Raw genomic sequence first — 20,304 nt, 5'->3', positions numbered from 1 at the left:
ACAATAAATACAAATAAAATGGATTTATTGAAGTTGAGGTCAAGTTGTTTTCATTTGAATGGCAGAAGTTAACAAAAACATCTGAGTGTTCTTCAAACTCTGCAGTTATCTCTTCCAGGAAGAGAAAGAAGTGACTTTCTTCTGGTTGCTTAGCTTAAGACTCACAGATGCACTGATCCACAGTTTTATAACCGATTTCAAATGGTGCTAGAAGGGCGCAGCAGGCTCTAAGCATCAGAAGAAATCAGTTATCTGTTAGTGGAGAGAGGGGAGGAGGAGGGCTGTCCTGGGCTCGTCCTCTTGGGGCTCACTCACTGCCGGAGCTGTCTTCCTGTCCCCAAGAACACTGATTTCAAATGGTGCTAGACGACAGAAACACACATCTAAACCACCACGTGAAACCAGCTTCTGGGGGAAGACTTTTTGGTGTCGGACCACAGCTGCAGCGGTGAGATGAGCCAACGGCGGGGAATGACAGTTAAGTGTTATATTTTATATTATTATTATTTTTTTAATTTTTTTATACATTTAACAAGCATGAACCTGAGTACGAGCAGGAGGAGAGGTTCGTTATCTCTGTTAGGATGAAATGCAGCTGAATCCTCATTCAAAGTAAACTTCCTGTGACGGCACAAAGCCTCATGTGGATCATTGTAACATCCCAATATCACTGCAATAACAGAGGCTTATTTCTGACAAGACAGACAAAACACAGCAGTAAATGAAGAAAAGTATAGGCACCAAAAATATATTTTTGTTTTTACCATTTTTGTGCCACTATACATTTTGGTCCAGTTTCATTTAGACAACAGAAAAAACACATGATTTTCCCATGTTTTCCACATGTGCCCACTTGCTGCAACATGTAGATCCCATGTGGAAAACATGTTACCGCACATTGTAACATGTCAGAAATACTGCAGATTTTCAGCTTCACAATAACATTTTCAACACATGCAGTAATATGATTATTGACAAACATGCAAACAACAATCTCACATATCTGACATGTAATCCCAAAAGTTTCCATGTAATCCCCTAAATTTTACATGAAATCCTGTATGTTTCACATAGGAATTTACATGGGCTTCATATGTTACACCATGAAAATGTTCCAAAACCACGTTTCCCATGTGCCAGCACATGTGTTCCACACGTTTCACAGGTGATTTTAACATGTTTTCACATGTTAAAATTCTGATGTGAAATTCATGTGGTTTTTTAGGGTTTTTTATGGTAATTCTGACTTTCTGGCAAACATTTCAGGGATGTAATCAGAAGGGTTCATGAATGTTAATCTTTTAATTTTTGGGGTTTGTCATTTTTCTGGCTTGGCCTCAAAAAAACAATGATTGTGAAGAGTGTTCATATTTTCTCTTTTTATTTTATTAAATCAGGAAAACCAGAAAAAAAGGACCAACAAGAAAGATCATTTTACCACTTGATGGAGAGTTAAGGAAAAATTAAATAAGTAAGAAGCGAAAAGTCTTGTAGCTTGAATCTAGATAAATTGGACTTACTTGGCAGAAATGTTCTGTTCCTCGTTCTCTGAAGAAAATCGTATGGTTTACTAGTCCTTCAACTTTTCTACTCAAACAGAAATGTTGAGGTGTAACAGAATAATAAAGACATACTAACACTCACTGCGTCACATAATAACACAGTAATAAATGCATGTTACTTATCACTGATTACTTTAAGAAATTTAATTGATCCACAAATGCCTGTCTGAATGCTGTAAATATTTGGAAGACATTAACAAATACTAATTTTGTTTGTGTATTTTCAGAGGGGTTTTATATTTGTGTTTATAAATGCTTTTTTTGTATTTGTTTCTATTATTACATATTACATATTTACATTTTAACACAGACTGCTGATCTGTTCACACAAATAATATTGAGACAACTATACTCCTATAGTTTCTGGGCCACATGGGGCCCTCAATAGGGGCCCACTGTTCATTTTTGCATTGTAGCACAGACAGTAATGAAGAACAAGGACATCCAGAATCCGTCATGCATCAACAACACACACAGAAGTCAAGTTAGTTCAGTCATGTGTCCACGTGTCTGTCAGAGAAGGAGGCGAAATGACAGAGCTTCTTATTTAAAGTAAGTCTGTCTTTAACATGAATGTGGTTGTCATGGCAACTGTTGACACATGAACATTAGCCTCCATCAGCAGAGAGGATTTTAGACAGAACTGACATCGCAACAGTCATTCACACCAGATATTGTCAGCTACACACTGAAGCATGGTGTTATTATAGTCAGAGAATAGAATGACATGTACTTACTGTGTTTCCAGCCTCACGCTCACTGTCATTGATCCTGCAGGGAAGAAGAATCACATGACAATAGAGTGGAAAGACCCAGTGAATAGTAATGTAAGCGTGTACATGAATTAATGACGGCACTGTACACAACCCTTTACTCAAACAACAGCCCATCTACGGTCCCACCAGCTACAGATACAGTATGTCACATTGAATGACTGTGACAGTTTCCTTACAACAACAATATCCACCTGTGTACTGTATGGTGAAATAAGATGAATTCATTCATTGTGTAATTTGAAATTGAACTCAACTTCCAAGAATTCCTCAGGTTTCACAACTCCGACCAGTTACCATTGGTCACTGTGTGGCCTAGGACCTGTGATGTCACCATGTCAACAAACCCCTGTGCTTCTCAGGGGCAACAACAACAATAACAGCTCTCTCTCCTGCAGCATGAGCTGCTGCACTGAACAGCAACACAAGAGCCTGCCTCTGATTAACCAACAGTGAACAGGTTTGATTTAGCCCCAGCGGCTATGAAACAAAGTCTGCAGCTGATTTTACAAACAACAGGAACAATGAAGCAGAGTTAGCATTGAGCGGCTAACTCTGTAAGGAGAGCAGAGGAGCTACAGTGACCTCCTCAGAGACACAGAATCCCTCAGCCCACATCTGGCCCATATACTTCTACATCTGGGCAGAAGCTGGAAGATTTTTCTGTGTGTGTGCCAGAAAAGGTCCAGATGTGGAAGTAGCGTTTGACAATCATGGTGTATATGGGCCGGATTTGGCTCATGGAACCGGCCATATACTGGGCTAGAGGAAAAGAAGCATGTGGCCCAAGTATGGGCCCAATTTATTTCGCTATCCTCCATGGACTTAACATTAATTGGGCCTAGCATAGCATAGCATGGCTATGCACAGGACTGTTTAACTTTTGCCAGTGTATATGTCTGTATTTGTTTAGACATAACCATAAGCATCAACCATAATAATGTGGCTATAAAGGGACACTAACATCGGATCAAGTATCTTACAGAGGCTGCGCTGTGTGGCCGTCCACACACCTCTGTTTCCTGTGTGACATGTGAGCACATGGCCTCATCCAGCTGGAGGAAAACAGTGAGTGTGTGCGTGCGTTGTCTCGTGTCACAGCACAAAGACCTCTGTTCTCTCGCCATTTGTGGGAACCGGCACCCAGCACTTACATAACCATCCAGGTCGCCACGACAACAAGGCTGCAGTAAATGCTGCGCTGTCACAGTGGCCCTTACAGGTGTTTGAACGATAGCTGTCAGATGATCCGTAGGTGGCGGGGTGCGACAAAAGGCACAGCCAGGTTGGAAAAGTCTTTGTTTGGGGTTTAATGACATCCACCTGTGGGCAAAGGGGAGGGGCAGGGGTGGGGAAAGGAAGCTAGATAGCATCTCCTAGCTAAATTTTAAGACCTCAGATTCATGACACAGTAGGGCTAGTTAGAGTTCAACACACTGCCTGAATCCTGTCATTCTACTTGGAGGCACGAGATGGCGACATCACATCTAGAAGCTAACATGCTACTCTGTTACACAGTTACTATGGTGACGTGACTCCCTGTCTGTTTACACAGGGAAAGCTCTCATCTCCCCTGTCCTTAGTTTGGGGAGGTCAAAGGTCAGCTGTATAGCAGCAGGACTGTCAGAGACATGTCCTAGAGCTGATCACTAGGGAAGGAATGGCACAACACAGCAGATGACAACTTGGTCTGCGCTAATCTTATCTGTCATGTTTATTACTGTTACCATGACGACGAGGTCCAGTATGCATGCTGCTGGTACACTCCTACAGGCCATATTATTGCTACCCTTATGACAAAGGTAACCTAGCCACTGCTCTGGGTCATATCTGCAGTATAGGTCCAATCAAAGCAAATACATTATCTATCAAAAAGTATCAGGGATGAATAAAAAACACAATCATGGATCCACCAGATGTTGGAAACTGGAAAGTGCTGTGGCTCATAAAATTTAGCACTGAATTTAAATTCAGATAAAAACTTTGCCATATTGTTCATTCTGCCAGGAAAATAACTTCAAAACATTTGTTGCCGAACATCATCATTTTCTCTTCATCCAGATTTGAACTTTTCCAAAACAGTTCCCAGAAATCTTAAACCTCCAGCTTGGAGTTTGAGTGTGTGCAGAGTAAACAGAGCTTCTGCAAACAGTGATGTAAGCTGCCCAGTGAGGGATTGCGGGTGGGGGGTGGGATGGGGTGGCTGTGTGCCAGGACACTCTGTCACCTTAAACCAAAGAAGAAGAAGAAGAGATTCAGCAGCTTTTCTTTTGTGTGTTTCACTGTGGACAGAGGTCTCTCTACTGACTAGACCTGGAAACACAAATCGTTTTCACCTACCCTTCCTCTCACCCTTCCTCTCACCCTGCCTCTCACCCTGCCTCTCACCCTGTCTCTCACCCTTCCTCTCACCCTGCCTCACCCTGCCTCTCACCCTGCCTCTCACCCTGTCTCTCACCCTGCCTCTCACCCTGCCTCTCACCCTGCCTCTCACCCTGCTTCTCACCTTTTAACAGGACAAAAGGGACCGCATTTCAGTAAGAAGATGGATGACAATCGAAGTGCTCTTATAAATATATTTAGAGTAGAGAAGTAATTATTATATATATACTAATTATTTATATTATTATTGATAATATACAACTGTGGTCCTGACACTGCAGTCTTCTGTAGGCTATTGCAGGAAAGTAATATTGCCAGATCTTAAATCAGCATATATATATATATATATATATTTGTGTATGTGTGTTTGTGTGTGTGTGTGTGTATGTATATATATATATGTATGAGTGAATGAATGAGTGTCCCCATAGTCGTCCCTGTTGTCTTGCCTCTCTCCAACCTTTCAAATATCTGGTCAGGATCTAGTGAACTAGGCCATAGCATATGAATCCATCTTTATTTTATGTGATAATTACCTAATTATGCTAATTACATAACCTACCCATAATGCAACTCTCCACAATTAGATAGTAGCATTTGGGTGGAACAAACCTTTAAAACTCAACGCAGTGCAGCTTAAGACAACACATGCAAACACAGGAAACACAAACACATTCAGAAAACATCTGCAAATACTCACAACACCACACAAGTGTTTCCAGGGGACACTAAAAAGTGATGAACGTGCTGGGACGCACTTGTTGTTCAATGATGTGACTTTTGAAATCAGAAGCATTAAACAACAAGTGCGTCCCAGCAGGTTCATCACTTATTTCATCACAGTTTCATTTTTGCCTTCATTCCAATAGCAAAAGAGAGAGAGAGAGAGAGAGAGAGGGAGAGAGAGATCAGGTCATGGGTTGGACTGGAACCCCCTGGAAACTTCTGTTGTGCTGCGAGTATTTGAAGCAAATGTGTTAAACTGATGAAGATGTTTTCTGAATTTGTTTGTGTTTTGTCTATTTGCATGTGTTTTCGTGCGTTGAGTTCTCAGGTTCCACTGCAGAAATAAGCCTTTAAAACCGGAAACAAAAACCGGAAACAAAAAAAAAAAACAGTCCTGAAATCAGCCTCCAGTACTTCTATTCAGCGGCTGGCAAACAGTAGGGTCCTGGAAATGCAGTCCTGAAACTGCAGCCTCTGGTACTGCAGGAACATACTGTTACCCAGAGCCCTGAGGTCATCCGATAAGCTGCTCCTCCGGTCAGGATGAATATTTTAAAGTCAGATTAAAAAACCCACTTGTTTTCTTTAGCGTTCTAGGTACATATCTGTTGTCTGTGTGTTACTTGAAATGTATCTGTACATTTTGCTTTTCTTTACATAAAGCACTGCAGGTTGTTTTTCAAACTGTGCTGGATAAATAAACTGATTTAATTTGTGCACGCCACTGACACACAAAGGTTTGGTGAGGGTCAGACCTGAGCTCAAAGAGACTAAAAGAAAATGGAAACAGTAGAGGCTTACGCAAACCAGCCCTTTGTCGTATGAATGCAGGAGTTAGTTAGGGACATACACTCAAACACATCCCTCCTTTTTTCTCTCCTGGGGGAGAAAGGCTTCCTTGTGGGGGTGAGGCGAGTGCTCGTTGTCCGGCTTCCTGTTCTATTCTCTCCCAGGAAGTGACATGCTGAAACAGAGGCTCCCACACACACACACACACACACACACACACATACGCAGACACCGCTGGCATGAATGGCAGGCCCTGGCTCCTATGGTGATGGTGATGTCATCGTCCCTGCTGCTCCGTCTGTCCGTCTGTCCACACTGCCTCTGTGCCTGGAAGCAGAGAGGTAGAAATGATGTTAAATGATGACGATTGCAAGTTTATATAACATAAATTTTTTTTTTTGGTGCAACACTCCACTGTAGTGATAATCGCGTTTCTTTCATAACACTTCGATTTTCTTTAGGCAGATTTTTCTCCTCTGAGTCATAGTATCATCCCAGACACTTTACATTTCATGTGTGCTGTAGTTAACCTTGAGGATGGGATGGAAAAGTGAATGTAAAGGTGAATAGATGCACAGGATGTTCACCTCTTTTAGCAACAACTATTAGTCATACTGCAGCACCGCTGTCTGAGAATGAGAGTGAAATGAAAGCGAACAATCTGCAGATGAGAGAGTGTGCAGGTGAGCCGGTGATAAATAATGATATTTTATTGTGTCCAAGCAAAGAAGTGTTTCACTGAAAAGCAAATATTATTTCTTGGTTTGACAGTTTTAAAACGATTACAGCAGCATTCTGTTACGTCTTTGTGCAAGGTGTTCACACGCATGGTGCTGGTTTTTACTTTTACTCGAAAACTTGATGTGATTTGTTCCACAAAGATGATAGATAGATAGATAGATAGATAGATAGATAGATAGATAGATAGATAGATAGATAGATAGATAGATGTAAAATACAGTAAAATACAAAGACAAAAGACAAAAATACAAAGGATTCAAGTACTGTAAAAATGAGAGGTAGATCAAAATAAATAAGTCAGTTCATATGGGCCGAAGTGCAGGGGTGTTTCGGATGAGTCATAGTGATGCATTATATAGAATTGCTGTAGGCAGGAATGATTTTCAATGACGTCCCCCAAACGCAGCAGGGTTGTATGAGTCTGTTGCCGAATGTGTTTGACGAATGAATGTTTATGTAGGGTCATGGCTTTTCAGTGGTATTACACGCAGTGGCAGTCCACCACGTCAGAGTGTGGTATAATAACTAAGGAAAAGGAAGCACCAGGCCGGTACAGTGTAAAGTACCATGTTTAAAGACTTGTTATAATGGCCTCTCAGTGAGTTCTGTATTGTAGCATCAACACGTGGTTCCTCCGAGACAAAACCAAACCATGACCGTCTCTGGGTTCTGTTTGTACTCTGTCTTGTTCACAGGTTGTTATCCCACATTATTATTACTGTAGGGCCACTGATTACTATTAACCAATGTCTGGATCTTTGGTTGAATGTCAGACTCAGATACAGACCACTGCTGGTTCTATCTCATCAGGGACATTATCATAAAGCAGCTCATTCTGTAGTGGTCTGTGTAGCCTCGGGGTCGTGTGTGTATGTTAATGTACATCAGTGGCGGGTTCAGGCAGAGGTCCTGCCGAGTAAAAGCCCAAAGGGGGGGGTGGGGGGTGGTGGGGGGGGCATGAGCCTCAGTGTGCAGAGTTATGATAATGGAGGCAGAGCTGATGGCGGCAGGAGAGAGCATCAATCCCGGGTAAAGACCATGATGATACACACATACACACACACACACACACACACACACACTCAACACAGCTGACACACGGCTGACAAAGACCCTGCACAGGCAGTGACACACTAAAGCGGAACAAAGGTGTATTTTACGGTTTACTCTACATTTCACGCCGTGAGCAGATTTTCCCAGATTCAGACTTCATGGCATGGCTCCTACTGTAGCTGATAATTAACTGTTGCCATGGAAAACAAAGACATCCCATATGAGACGGATGTGATGCGATGACAGCTCGGTGAGTAAGGCAGCACGTCTGTTCAGCATTATTTGCTGGAGAAGAGTGCTGCTCCTCTCTGTGGAGGAATTGTGGGTGTTGTGATGTTATATGCATTATATCTATAGAATTCATTCTCTGAGAGAGGAGCCTCTCACTGATATCAGATCATATCTATTGACAGTTAATATGAGAGTTGATATTTAAATTTACTTATTGATTATATCTTTATGTACAGACAGCAGAGGAGTGATTGTCATTTCTTCTAAGTCAGTGCAGAAGGAGAAAATAAAAAGAATGTGATGGTATTCCTTCTGCTAATATACAGTACACTATTATATTATATTAGAGAAGAAGTACAGCCACAGTTTCTGTTACCACACTGATAATAAATGAGCTGTAAAGGTGTTTTCATTATGCTTGAAAACCAGAAAAAAAAGGGAAAAACAATTTAAATCTATATTTGAGATGTGTCTGCTGAAATATCCTGGTGAATCTAAAAAATGGACTTGCATGTCTGAGCATGTTTAGATACGTCATGACCTGGGGGACTCTTAGTCAGACCGTGACATCTGAATTGTGATGGAGAGCTGACGTAGGCGTGACACAGTGGACTGGAGGGGTTAGAGGCTGCAACGTTCACAACCCCCACAGTTACAAAAGCGCTAGACTGAAAGTTCTAATCTGTAACTTTTCCTCATGAAAATGTCTAAAAACAATTAGACTTATGTTCTATATGTTGTTGAGATGTATTCTTACATTATGCCAAACGTTTCCATCAATCCTCAAACCAGAAAAATCTGTGATTTTAATCATGGTAACATTTCATTTGGTCGCCTGTCGATGACATCATATCCACTATGATCATGTGTCAGCGTTGTGTTTGTCTACACTTTTTACCCTTGAAACTGCTTTGTTGGTTTACTGGTTTTAATCCCCTGGTGTATTTGTTATGGAGAGGCGGACACCTCTGTGGATGATTCAGCTGCTGGTAAAAACCCGCTGAACGTCTGGTTCATAAGTTATCAGAGAAACAATCTAAACAAAGGTTAGCATCAATCTCAGCTCCAGCTCTTCCCTGAGTGTCTGTCCTCTGTACAGCGTCACTGAAACACTGACTTTAAATGTGAAACTGCTTCATTCAGTGTTTTTAATGGTTAGAATCAACGGGTCTGTTTGATTTCCAGAACCACTGACACTGAAGGAACCCAAACCAGGAGGAGCATTACAGTAAATGGTGGTGAAGACAACAACTCCCATGATCCCACACTATTTCATGACGTCATTCAATGTCGGATTTTATCATTGTTTTGATTGAGAGACCCCTAGAGGCAGAAATTACACAATGTGCGTTCAAATCACTGAATGGCTTTGCCCCATCTTATCTGTCCAACATGGTGAAGAGGTGTGCGCCTGTGGAGCCCTCATATCAAATGGATGGATGGATGAATAGATGGTGGTATGTCATTATGACAGTAATCTGAGTCACTCAAGCCAGAATACAGGCTGATATCAGTGTTTAGAGGATGCTGCTTTTGGGGGTGTGTGTGTGTGTCTGTGTGTGTGCATGTGTGTGTGTGTCAAGGAGTGAAAGAGAGAGAGACAGAGAGAGAGAGAGGGGTGGTGGGGGCAGCTCATGACAAACTTGACACATCACAGACTTACAGTAAAGCAAGGCCTTTAGTCACTTCTTAGCCATTAACAGCACCTACTCACCACCCAAGCCTCACACACGCGCACACACACACACACACACACACACACACACACACACACGCACAGAGTTAGTCAGCTAAAGCCCTAACCACAAGCCAAATCTTCAACTTCCCCTCTGCTTCCCTCTTGGCTCTGTGCCACAACAGCTTCCCAAAACTGACCCAAGTGTTACAGTAAGAGCCATTACAGGAATCTCTTGTCTGCTGACACACTGCCTCTGTCACTCTACAAAAATGTCTTCATCTGAGGCCTAATATCCCCCAGTTTCAAGCAGACCACCTGATATCTGATTGTGCTGCAGGCATGTGGGTGTTTGTGAGAAATTGTAGGCGGATTCAAGTCAAGGTCTGCTGGCAAGAGTGTAAACAGTCTGCGTGCAAATGAAGAGTCTTCTTTCAGAATCTGTTGGCAGCTGCTCAGCATTCAATAACTGTTTCATAGAGAATCTGATCTGTGAATGTGTTATCGTTTCTATCCAAAAGCTGGTTTGGAGGTAAAGGAAATGTTGTTAACAAGTTATGTAAAGTTTTCCGTAAGTAATGACAGGACCTTAGAAGAGTTTGATAGATTGGTCCACGCCTCATACTGCAATTCACCGACCAGCCTGATGTGAGCATCAGCCCAAGCTGCTGAGACTCTCTTGGTCTCATAGTCATTTAAAGTTCTTCATGCATGGGGTTGTCAGCGTCCAGTGACCAGATGGTTGAGACATCTACCACATATCTATCTGGGGCCCTTGTTACATGTCACATCCCTCTCTCTCTCTCTGCCTTTGCTTCCTGTTTCTGCCAACTATCATACAAAAAAGTATTTTCATGAATGAGGAACTTCTACCTGTCAGATCTCATCTTCTGTCGTTTTGCACATTGGAGTCATTTCCTGTAGTTTCTTTGGATTATCTATTCATGTGATGAATGCTTAAAAAAAACAAAATGGAATAAAAGCTCTATTTCAAATAAGACAAAACCACCTCAAGTTAAGCCTTCTCTTGCCTGTGTGGTGTACTTGACTCAGTGTGGACCCATAAGAAAATATATTTGTGGATTTAAGAACCAAACACCATCTCAATGTAGTTTTACATCTCCTCTCTCAGGCATCTAGACCTGCTTTATAATGACAAAACACATGGACATCTACCTTTATACTATATGGGACCTTTAACAATACTTTCCCACACTTTGGGTTCATGAACTGAACATACAAAGGTGAAGTTAAAGAAGTTGCTACTGATTTTATGCCACTCTTTATTTTGTAATGTGTCACTTCTTGCAAATGGTGGGTATATTATGTCTTGTCTCCTCACTTTTGAGACACTCAAATGATGTCTTTTCTCAAACCCAGAGGTGGACCACCATGTGCGAGGAAACAGAGGCCAGTGCAGCACAGAGCCCTGCAGCAAGGATACGTGATATCCACACGCCGCCTCCTCCGTCCTCATCTCGCTCTCCTCTGAAGTATCAGTTTCCATCAGAGTTGAGCAACGTTTGTTCAGTAAACCGAACTGCTCCCATCAACGTCTGCGGCAACTCTGCCTGCCTTTTAACGATCAATGAGCGAGCAGGAGCGGAACATTTCCCCCTCTGACAAAAATCTATAACGACAGGATGTCCTGCACGTCTACGTCAAATCTGTCATTCCCATCACACCAGGTTGCAATGCTATATCAATGCAAAGAAAAGATACCTCAGAGAGAGTTCTGTTTCAAAGAGCTCAACAGATTGAGAAAAAACATACATTTTCATTAATAATTAACATCCGAAGCAGCTGCTGAATTTTTGGAACCACCTGAGATCTGTAGTGTTAAAAACGGTCTCGTTTGAAAACCATACAGAATCTGTCAGATACTAAACCTGACTGGAGGAAGTATAAAAACAGGCTAACTGTTCACTGTTCACCTTAAAGCCAAGACAAACACAACCCACATATGGTTGAGTGATCGCCAACTGGAAATCAAAAAAAATGCAAGCACTGGCAGTTTAATAAAGACAAAATCAGTGAGCAAACACAAAGAAGTAATCCATCAACCAACAACTGAGGTCGTACAGGGAAACATAAAATATATTTTAAGAGCATACAAGCATGGGAAGTGCAACTGATGTTTTTAGCCTGCAAGGGGAGTTAAATTAAGAAAATTAAGAGTTTACTTTCCTCACTGTCTTCAACTAGGAGTGATCTAACTTTTGACACTGTCATTGAACTGGTAGACAGCCACAAAAAAAGGCCCATTGAATGATTTTTAAAAACATTTTATGTACTTGTCACTACCACAGTTTTTTTTTTCTTTTTTCTTTAAAAACACTATTGGCAGGTTCCTGTTACATGCTCAGACTGACAAAAGAGCCATCAAAACCAGTGAGAGCAGATTACAAAATGAGCGTGAATGAATCAGGATTGGATTATGAACATGCCGACAGTGTGAAACAGGTTGAGATGGAGATGCGCCTCTAAGCCAGAGAAATTTGAAAGGGTCAATATACTTGAAACACAGCGAACAAATCGTACAAATGTGGATAAGTATGGATAATTGGACGGGCGTTCACGGTGTTGTGTGTGTGGGGGTACGCGCTAAAAAGTGACAGTTACTTGAACAACTTCAGCTCCCATGTTCCTGACTTCAAACTGCTCGATAACCAGCACACACACACACCAAACACCCAAACTTATTCTGATAATTAGTTGATTAATCCTGAACTATTTAGTATTGATCAGCGGGAAACTACAGTGACACTTAGAAAACTCTGTAGCCATGATGTCAGAAATCAACTTACAGCACATACATGTTACCGAGTCGCACAACGAACATTCAGAAGCACACACACACACACACACCAAAAACACACCCACTGAAGTGTGTCACACTAATGTCATGCAGTGGGCTGTCAGTCAGATACAGTGTATTGTGTTCGCTGTCAGTGTCAGACATGACAACTGTGTGTACAGGAGGGTGTGTAAGTAAAACAAAAGGCCTTCTCTTGTTGCACTGAAACAGGAACTGTGGTTTTATTAAGCCATGTCATGTCATGACCCTCCGCCTCTGCCAGGGCTTGGAGACAACAATGGCAACGTGGCTGTGATGACAGAGTAATAGGCACTGAGGGACACTATGAACAGTCAACCCAGCTTCTGTCAGAATGACCATAAAACTGCACTCAGCTGAACCATTTACTAGACAGATTAATTCGTCTTTAATTTTAAGTGTTTATAAATGACTGTAGAATACACATTAAACTACCTTAGCTACAGTAAATATCATTACTACAAAAAAACAAGACCAAGAGGTATTATTAACAAAGGAATTTAAGTACAGCCTACTTTTCCCATCAAACCTGTTGCTTCTTGTCACAATCAGTCATCAGTAAAGGTTTTCACTTTGCTCTAAAAGAACAGCACCCTCTTTTAGTTTTGTACCATGAAGGACTGCAGATAAGAAATTGTTTTGAAATGTATCAAGTCTATAAAACACAACTTACATATCATTTGTATGCTGACAAGGTCTTGGCTATAGTGGTGATAGAGTCGCTATTTTTCAAATCCTGTTCAGGACAAGCCTCCAGTAAAGATCCGAATACTTAGACCTAATTATCATCTATGTAGCCAGGTAAACAAGGGCTAAATAGTTTTTCTAAACTGTTCATGTAGCAAACTGTAGCATTTTAAGGTTTATTGCTGATAACAACAATATTCTTTCTGTGAATGTTGCCATCACTTTAAGAATGGCACAAGGTGAGTTCTCGTGAGAGTGAGAACATGTAATCCTGCGAGACTTTGGGCATTGACGGACGGCTGTGCCGGGAAGGGAAGTGAATGAAGCAAGGTTAAAATATCCCTCGAAATGTTGCTAAAATACACAGATGGTTATCAATGCCAGCAGACGAGTTCATGATTAAGCTTACTGAGTAATGATGATGAGCAATAATTTTGTATGGTGATGATTTTCTGTAGATTGTTAACACTGTTGGTAACATTGGTAATTGAAATAGTCAGTATATTTCAATTAAATATGTACTCTCACTCATAATATATTTCCGAATGCATATTTTGTTTACAAATGTACCTTTTCTGTGAATTAATGCACTTTACTGTAAGGCAGCTGTGTACAGTAAGCTGTGAGGTTGAACAAATGAATGTATTTGCTTTGTTTCTGTTTTTCTTTATTCAGAAAGTGCCGATCTGTTGTCTATATTGTCTATAATGACTATATTGTTGTCTACAAATAAAAACTTTGAAGGACGCTCAGTTGATCCGTCTAAGTCAGACATCTGAAGCAGAGGCATTAGCTTCTCAAAACTGCAAACTCGTTTTATGGCCAGTATGGGGAGAAGGAATTATTATAGTGACCAAGTATTGAGTATTGAATTAAGAGAGACTTGAACGATGCGACTCTAACTGATATTTGACTGCTCAATCTAACTTTACATGCTAGCTGTTAGATGGCCACACCTCCAACATGCATCTGTCTAAGTCCGTCTAAGTATCCGCAGTTCATTTGGTCCCCATTAATTTCAATGAGGAAAAGCACGCCTACTTCCTATTGTCAATAGATCCGACCTTATTCAACTTGCTCAACCTGCACAACTCACCAGGTCAGTCTGAACTTTGAGTCACTAATATCCAGCCAATTAGACAGATTCCGACAGAGGCTTCCCTCTAATTAAGGAAGTATTGAGCCTTTTGTATCATTTCCAACTAGACAGATGCTAGCGTGCTAGCTGAGGATCGCTGGCAACTCATAGCCCATATTTCCTGTTCTGCCTACTTTTTTCCAGTGTGCCAATACATTACATTTCATATTGCCATTCGTGTGACTGCAGCATAAACCCCGTTTGATGTCAGGGGTGGTCACCACCTGGACAAGAATCAGCACTGGAACAACTGATTTTTTTCAGCTTGTATAATGAATAAGTTTTAAATTATGCCCCTCCTGTGACCTAATCAAGAATTGGATCAAAACCACTACTATGACCACACACATTTAACAGCCGGATGAGATCACAGCTCCTGCTCCTCAGTTGAATTTGTGTGTTTGTGTTCCACTGAGAGCTGCAGAGTCAGAGGATCTCTCACAGCACGTTAACGCCCGCCACGGCCCATAAACACACCTCACTTTGACAAGGGCTCTCCATCGCAACTTCCAACTCAAACAAAGTGCCTGGCGTGGCCATTGCCAGCTCCCAGCCCAGCAGGAAATGATGTAAGGCAGGCTTGCATCACATGTCTCGGTGGCTCTTCTCTTAGCTTGGACAGGCTGAGCAGGTACATTAGGGTTGGGCAATTAGATAAATGCGTCAGGGTTCAGAAGTGAGCTTACTCAGTTACCAGTGAAAATTCCCTCATTGATTGGTAAATAAAAGCACAATATCAGTGTTTCAGTCTAGTCATTTGACACCTGAGAAATGAAGTTGCTGCCAGGAAATAATCGTCTAAGTTGCTTAATCTGTTGGGTTTGTATCAAGTTTGTATCAAATAAAAATAAATTATCTTGCCATCTGCCATGCATCGCAAAGGGAGCCCATGTATGTAGACATAATTATATAGGGTAGAACTCCATATGAGACTAGTGTTCGCATTTAAATTACCTTGACATATTCTGAGCAGGTTTCCGAAATCAGCCAGGACAAATTGCTGCATTCAGCTTGATTTTAATTATATTTAGAAGGACAAAGTAGCCACAACACACTCAATATTTTCCAGAGCCTGTCTGAGTGTCCTGCTTCTTACAACGAATGCACAAAGTCCCAATAACTACTTTGTACTGTAATTTTAAAAGCTAAATGGACACTTCCTTGTGTATGTAGAAATTGTTCAAATTATCACACCTGCATCTAGTTTGGAATAGATATGATGAAAGTTTTGGAGATGAGAAGGAACTTCACTCACTGCTCAAAAGATACACAGATATAGAAACTAGCTACATAAGAATGAGGAAGGAAAGGGAAGATCAGCATGAAACGATGCAGTAAACAACCCTGTTTATTGCAGGAAAGAATGATCAGGCTATATTTTCTTTTAAAAAGACAGTATTTTCATTAAGCCGTCGCTTTACGAAACAAAACCACATTGAAATGACTCAATCAAGCCAACAACAATCCAACACATTTCTCCATAAGTTGATGTTTATGTTTTCTTGACTGACAGATTTGTCACCCTATCACAGTCAGCCATGGTGGATTCTAGTTGATCCAAATCCATTCACCCTTCATCCTGTTGCACAGGTTACAATAAAATCCACACAAAGGATCCCACACCTTGTCCATCAGTCAGTTGGTAAGTCCACAATTTTGAAATTGTCAACAAATATAGAATGGATTGTCATGAAATTTGGAACAGACATTCTCTCTGACTTTAGTGATCCTCTAACTATTCCTTTGGTGCCACTAGCAGGTCAAATTTACCATTGATCAAGTTAACTGTATCCTTGATGCATTAGCAAAAAATTTGGTAAAGCTGTTAATAGTTTCCAGAGGATGAATCTTGATGACTCTGGTGGCCCCATGACTACCACCAAAACCAGGTTGACATTTTTAGTTCTGAGTGAAGCATTTCCATAACTATTGGATGGAATACTGTGACATCTGCTACAAATCATCAGGATAAATTGTCTTTGGTGACCCACTGACATTTCAACTACCACCATTATCAGTTCAATATTTCAGTTTGTCCAATATTTTATTTTACAACCAAATACCAGTGAAATGAATAACTTACTCATTGGCCTAAGCTGTACCACAGCAGTGATTAGTGTTAATTAGCAAATTATAGCCTACTATCAAGATGGTGAACATGGAAAACATGTCATATAAAATCTCATAATATGGAAATAAAAAACACTGTAGAACCACAGCAGCTGTATCAAACAATAAAAGAGCTAAATGCTACCTCATCTGGCGTTCTTTCTCTGTCATAGCAAGGGCAAATATCCATATCCCATCGCCTCTCAACAGGGGTGCCCCAAGCTGGGGCCCCTTCTCTTTTCAATATGCACAACCTCCTTGAGTCTGTTAATCCACTCGCAATACTTCTCATATCACTGCTATGCAGATGATACACAGGTGTACCTATCATTCCTGCCAGATGACCGACGGTCTTGGTGTGGATCTCAGCTTGTCTCTCAGACATATTCACACGGATGAAGGAACACTACATTCAACTCAATCTCTCTAAGACTGAAACCTTGGTCATCCCAACCAATCCATCACAATATCAGCATAAAATTCGCCTTTTCATCTCCAAACTCAACTAAGGTAGCGAGAAACCTGTGTGTCAGTGTTGTTGACCAGCTATCCTTTGTGACCATGTTGCATCTGTCTCCCAGTCGTGTCACTTTGCTCCATACCACCAAACACTGGTCCAGGCCATGGTTATCTCTTGCCTTGACAACTGCAATGCTCTTCTAGCAGGTCTCCCTTCATGCACAGTGAACCCCTTACAGATGGTCCAGAATGCAGCAGTGCATCTGGTTTTTGATAAGCCTAGGGCACTTGTCATTCAGCTGCTGATTGACCTCCACAGGTTACCCATCAAATTGAATCACTAATGCTTACCTACATCGACTTAATGCACCAACACACCTATCTACTTGAACTGTGTTCCTACAAGGAACGTTATATGGCATTTCCATCCCTATACACAAGGCAATATCAGTCCAGACAGTCCTCATTTGTGGTCCCCCATTGGTGGAACAAGCTACCAAACACTATCAGAGCAGGGACATCCCTTTCTTTCTTTAAGAATCCCTTGGACTCATCTCCTCCAAGAATACCTCCTCTCCTAACACCCAACATGTTTGACTTGCACTTACTGTGCACTTCTTACCTTATGTACTTACTTACGTACAAGTGGCACTTTCACTCAGTATCAAACTTTCCTGTGGTTTATTTTGACAATACATGGTATAAAAGGTTGTCCTCTAATATCAGTTTTGATTATACACCTACAATAAAACTACTCAATGTGTAGTAGTAGGAAGGTGGATTGCTATCTGCTGTGTGAATGTGATTGATATTAAGACTTTTACATGTTAACACAGTGGGTGTTTGCTGTTTGTTTCACTCTCTACCTGCATTTGGTATCTCGTTAATACTCCCTCTTTACCAATACACAAGCACCAACTGCCTGTCTGACAACCTGTCTCTCTTTCTGTGGAGTCTACCTGGTGTTCATCTGATGACAGCAAAGCATTATTGAGACATGGAGGGGTAATTGTTTCTGGCAGGAAGGATGGATCAGAGCCTAGGGATCCTCTTAACTTCCACTGATGTGAGTTCATGTGGGAAAGCACGCAGGCAGGTAAACACACCCTGGCAGGTACCAAATAGAATATACTAGAATGTCTTCATTGTGATTGCACATTCACACAGATAAATAAAGGTATCATTTATCTACCCAAACGTATATTTGCAAGAAAAATAGTACCTTGTAAGGTACGGAAGTGGCCCTTAAGGTGATAACTGTGGACCTTTGGTTAATTTCAAAGGTAATCTTTGCTGACAGCAGAGAATACATAATTGTACTTTTAACAAGCTTAAGGAAGAGGTGGCAGATCATGACATGGTTATTCTGTTCAAATGTCAAGAGGCTATAGCCCACATGTCATTACATTGAAAGGCCGGCAATGAAGCAACTCATTTACTGATTAGGTGTAATCTCTTCGTTTTGTATGTAGGTGACCTTGCTGCATCCAACCACAGAGTAGATGTGTGCCAGTGCACAGGCCCTTTATTTTCTGATAATAAGAATGACTGTCCCAGTGAAGAGTCCACAGTACAGCAGCACAGCTTGTACCTGCATCAGCAAAATTCTGACTGGTCCTCAGAAGCACTTAGGGCAGTTAAGCTAAATTTAGATTAGCTCTTAGATGATTTCAGACATAATCAGTCTTAAATGCAGAGAGAAAATGTCCAACAAGAAATTGCTGTACATTTCTTAGTACAACCAAACCTTGTATATGTCTGAACCCCGTATGATCATTGATCACAAAATCATTGTGTTGTATTTGCATCCAGCCTATTGTCAGCTGCTTTCAGCCTAGTGTCAGCTGATTTCAGTCTAGTGTCAGCTGCTTTCAGCCTACTGTCAGCTGCTTTCAGTCTAGTATCAGCTGCTTTCAGTCTAGTTCCAGCTATCCAAAAAGTCTGTTTTGATTTGTTGCTCAGTGCTTTTTTGGAAAAAGTGTTCAGCTGACAGTGCTGCCTTGAACGCCCTTTGGGAGAAGCTTCTTTCACCCATTCATTTTGAAAGAGCAACTGCCAATGGGGAAACACCAAATCAGTCACATGGCATTCAGCGGACCAACTGTGGAACTATGATGACACCTCTATCACTCAGTCAGTCAGTCAATCAACCAGTCAGTCACTGTTGCTGCCGTCCAGCCAAAAAGTGGGTTTGATATTTCAAAGGGCCCTGAACCAAGATCAGGAATTCAGAATAATGATACAGCTGGATTGACAAGCATTAGTACTCTTTTATGTCCATTCCTGAATCTTGACAGAGTATGTTGTTGTACAGATAAATGATAATTCAATAAATAGAAATAAATACATTGTACCAAATGCTATTGCACATATGTTATATACAAATATTTAAAGGTGTTATTGCACATTTCCTGATTGGACCCAAGCATCAACCTCCGAAGCTGAAAAATGAAGCCAACAAGTGCTAAAAACTGCAGTTCCTCTGATGACCACTATAGTCTGGCTTCAACACTGAGTCAATCCCCATAGTCACCCATGTTAAAATCTCCAACTTTGCTGCAGAAATAAATATATTTAGAGCCTAGTAAAAAAAAAACTGTTTTGGTCTCTATAGTTTATTTCCTCCTTCACAACAACTTATATAACTCACCCACCTAACTCACATTTTATTAAGGCTTAAAAAATATGTATAATTGAGGGCATGGCCTCTTTGAATGACAGGTGGGTGAGTGTACGCTTTACAAAAGCTGGCATGCACTGAAGTCTTGGCTCCACCTATGCCCCACCCCTTTGACCATTTTTGGATCAGCTGGAGTTAGGGGCGGAGTCAGGCACTGTCAAGATGGTGACAGCGGAGCAGCTCACTCTCAACTTCAAAACCACTCTTCAGAAACGTGTGGGAGACATCGAGAGGCTAAGTCCGTCTTTATTTACAGTCTATGATTGAATGGAAATACTGTTCTCCTTTAGGGTGTGCATTCTGTTTGTTTGTTTTTTGCCGTTAGCATGTAGCTGAGTGCTAGGTTAGCATTAGTATCTGGTGGGATATCCACTGCAACAGAGCGCTCCCGCGGCAGTTTGAAGGGTCTGCACTTTAATTCCAGAGACTCCATATTAGGTGAGCAGTATTTGCCGATGATGGC

At 41.3% G+C, this 20,304-nt stretch overlaps 1 long non-coding RNA gene across 1 annotated transcript in view; it reads right to left on the bottom strand.

Annotated features, from left to right (window-relative positions):
- LOC147818423 (uncharacterized) overlaps nucleotides 1-20,304 on the bottom strand; it is a 66,411-nt gene continuing 46,107 nt past the window's right edge. Inside the window, exon 3 of the long non-coding RNA XR_015437978.1 lies at nucleotides 1-6,559. This is a non-coding gene — a long non-coding RNA (uncharacterized LOC147818423). The remainder of the gene's footprint in view (nucleotides 6,560-20,304) is intronic.

Source organism: Seriola lalandi, unplaced genomic scaffold (assembly GCF_002814215.2).
Source record: "Seriola lalandi dorsalis isolate HSWRI2012SDOR001 ecotype SW California unplaced genomic scaffold, Sedor1 jcf7180002054584, whole genome shotgun sequence".
In the NCBI taxonomy this organism is placed as follows: Eukaryota; Metazoa; Chordata; class Actinopteri; order Carangiformes; family Carangidae; genus Seriola; species Seriola lalandi.
Note: the sequence above shows the minus strand (reverse complement) of the source record. Positions and strands in the feature narration are given on the sequence as shown.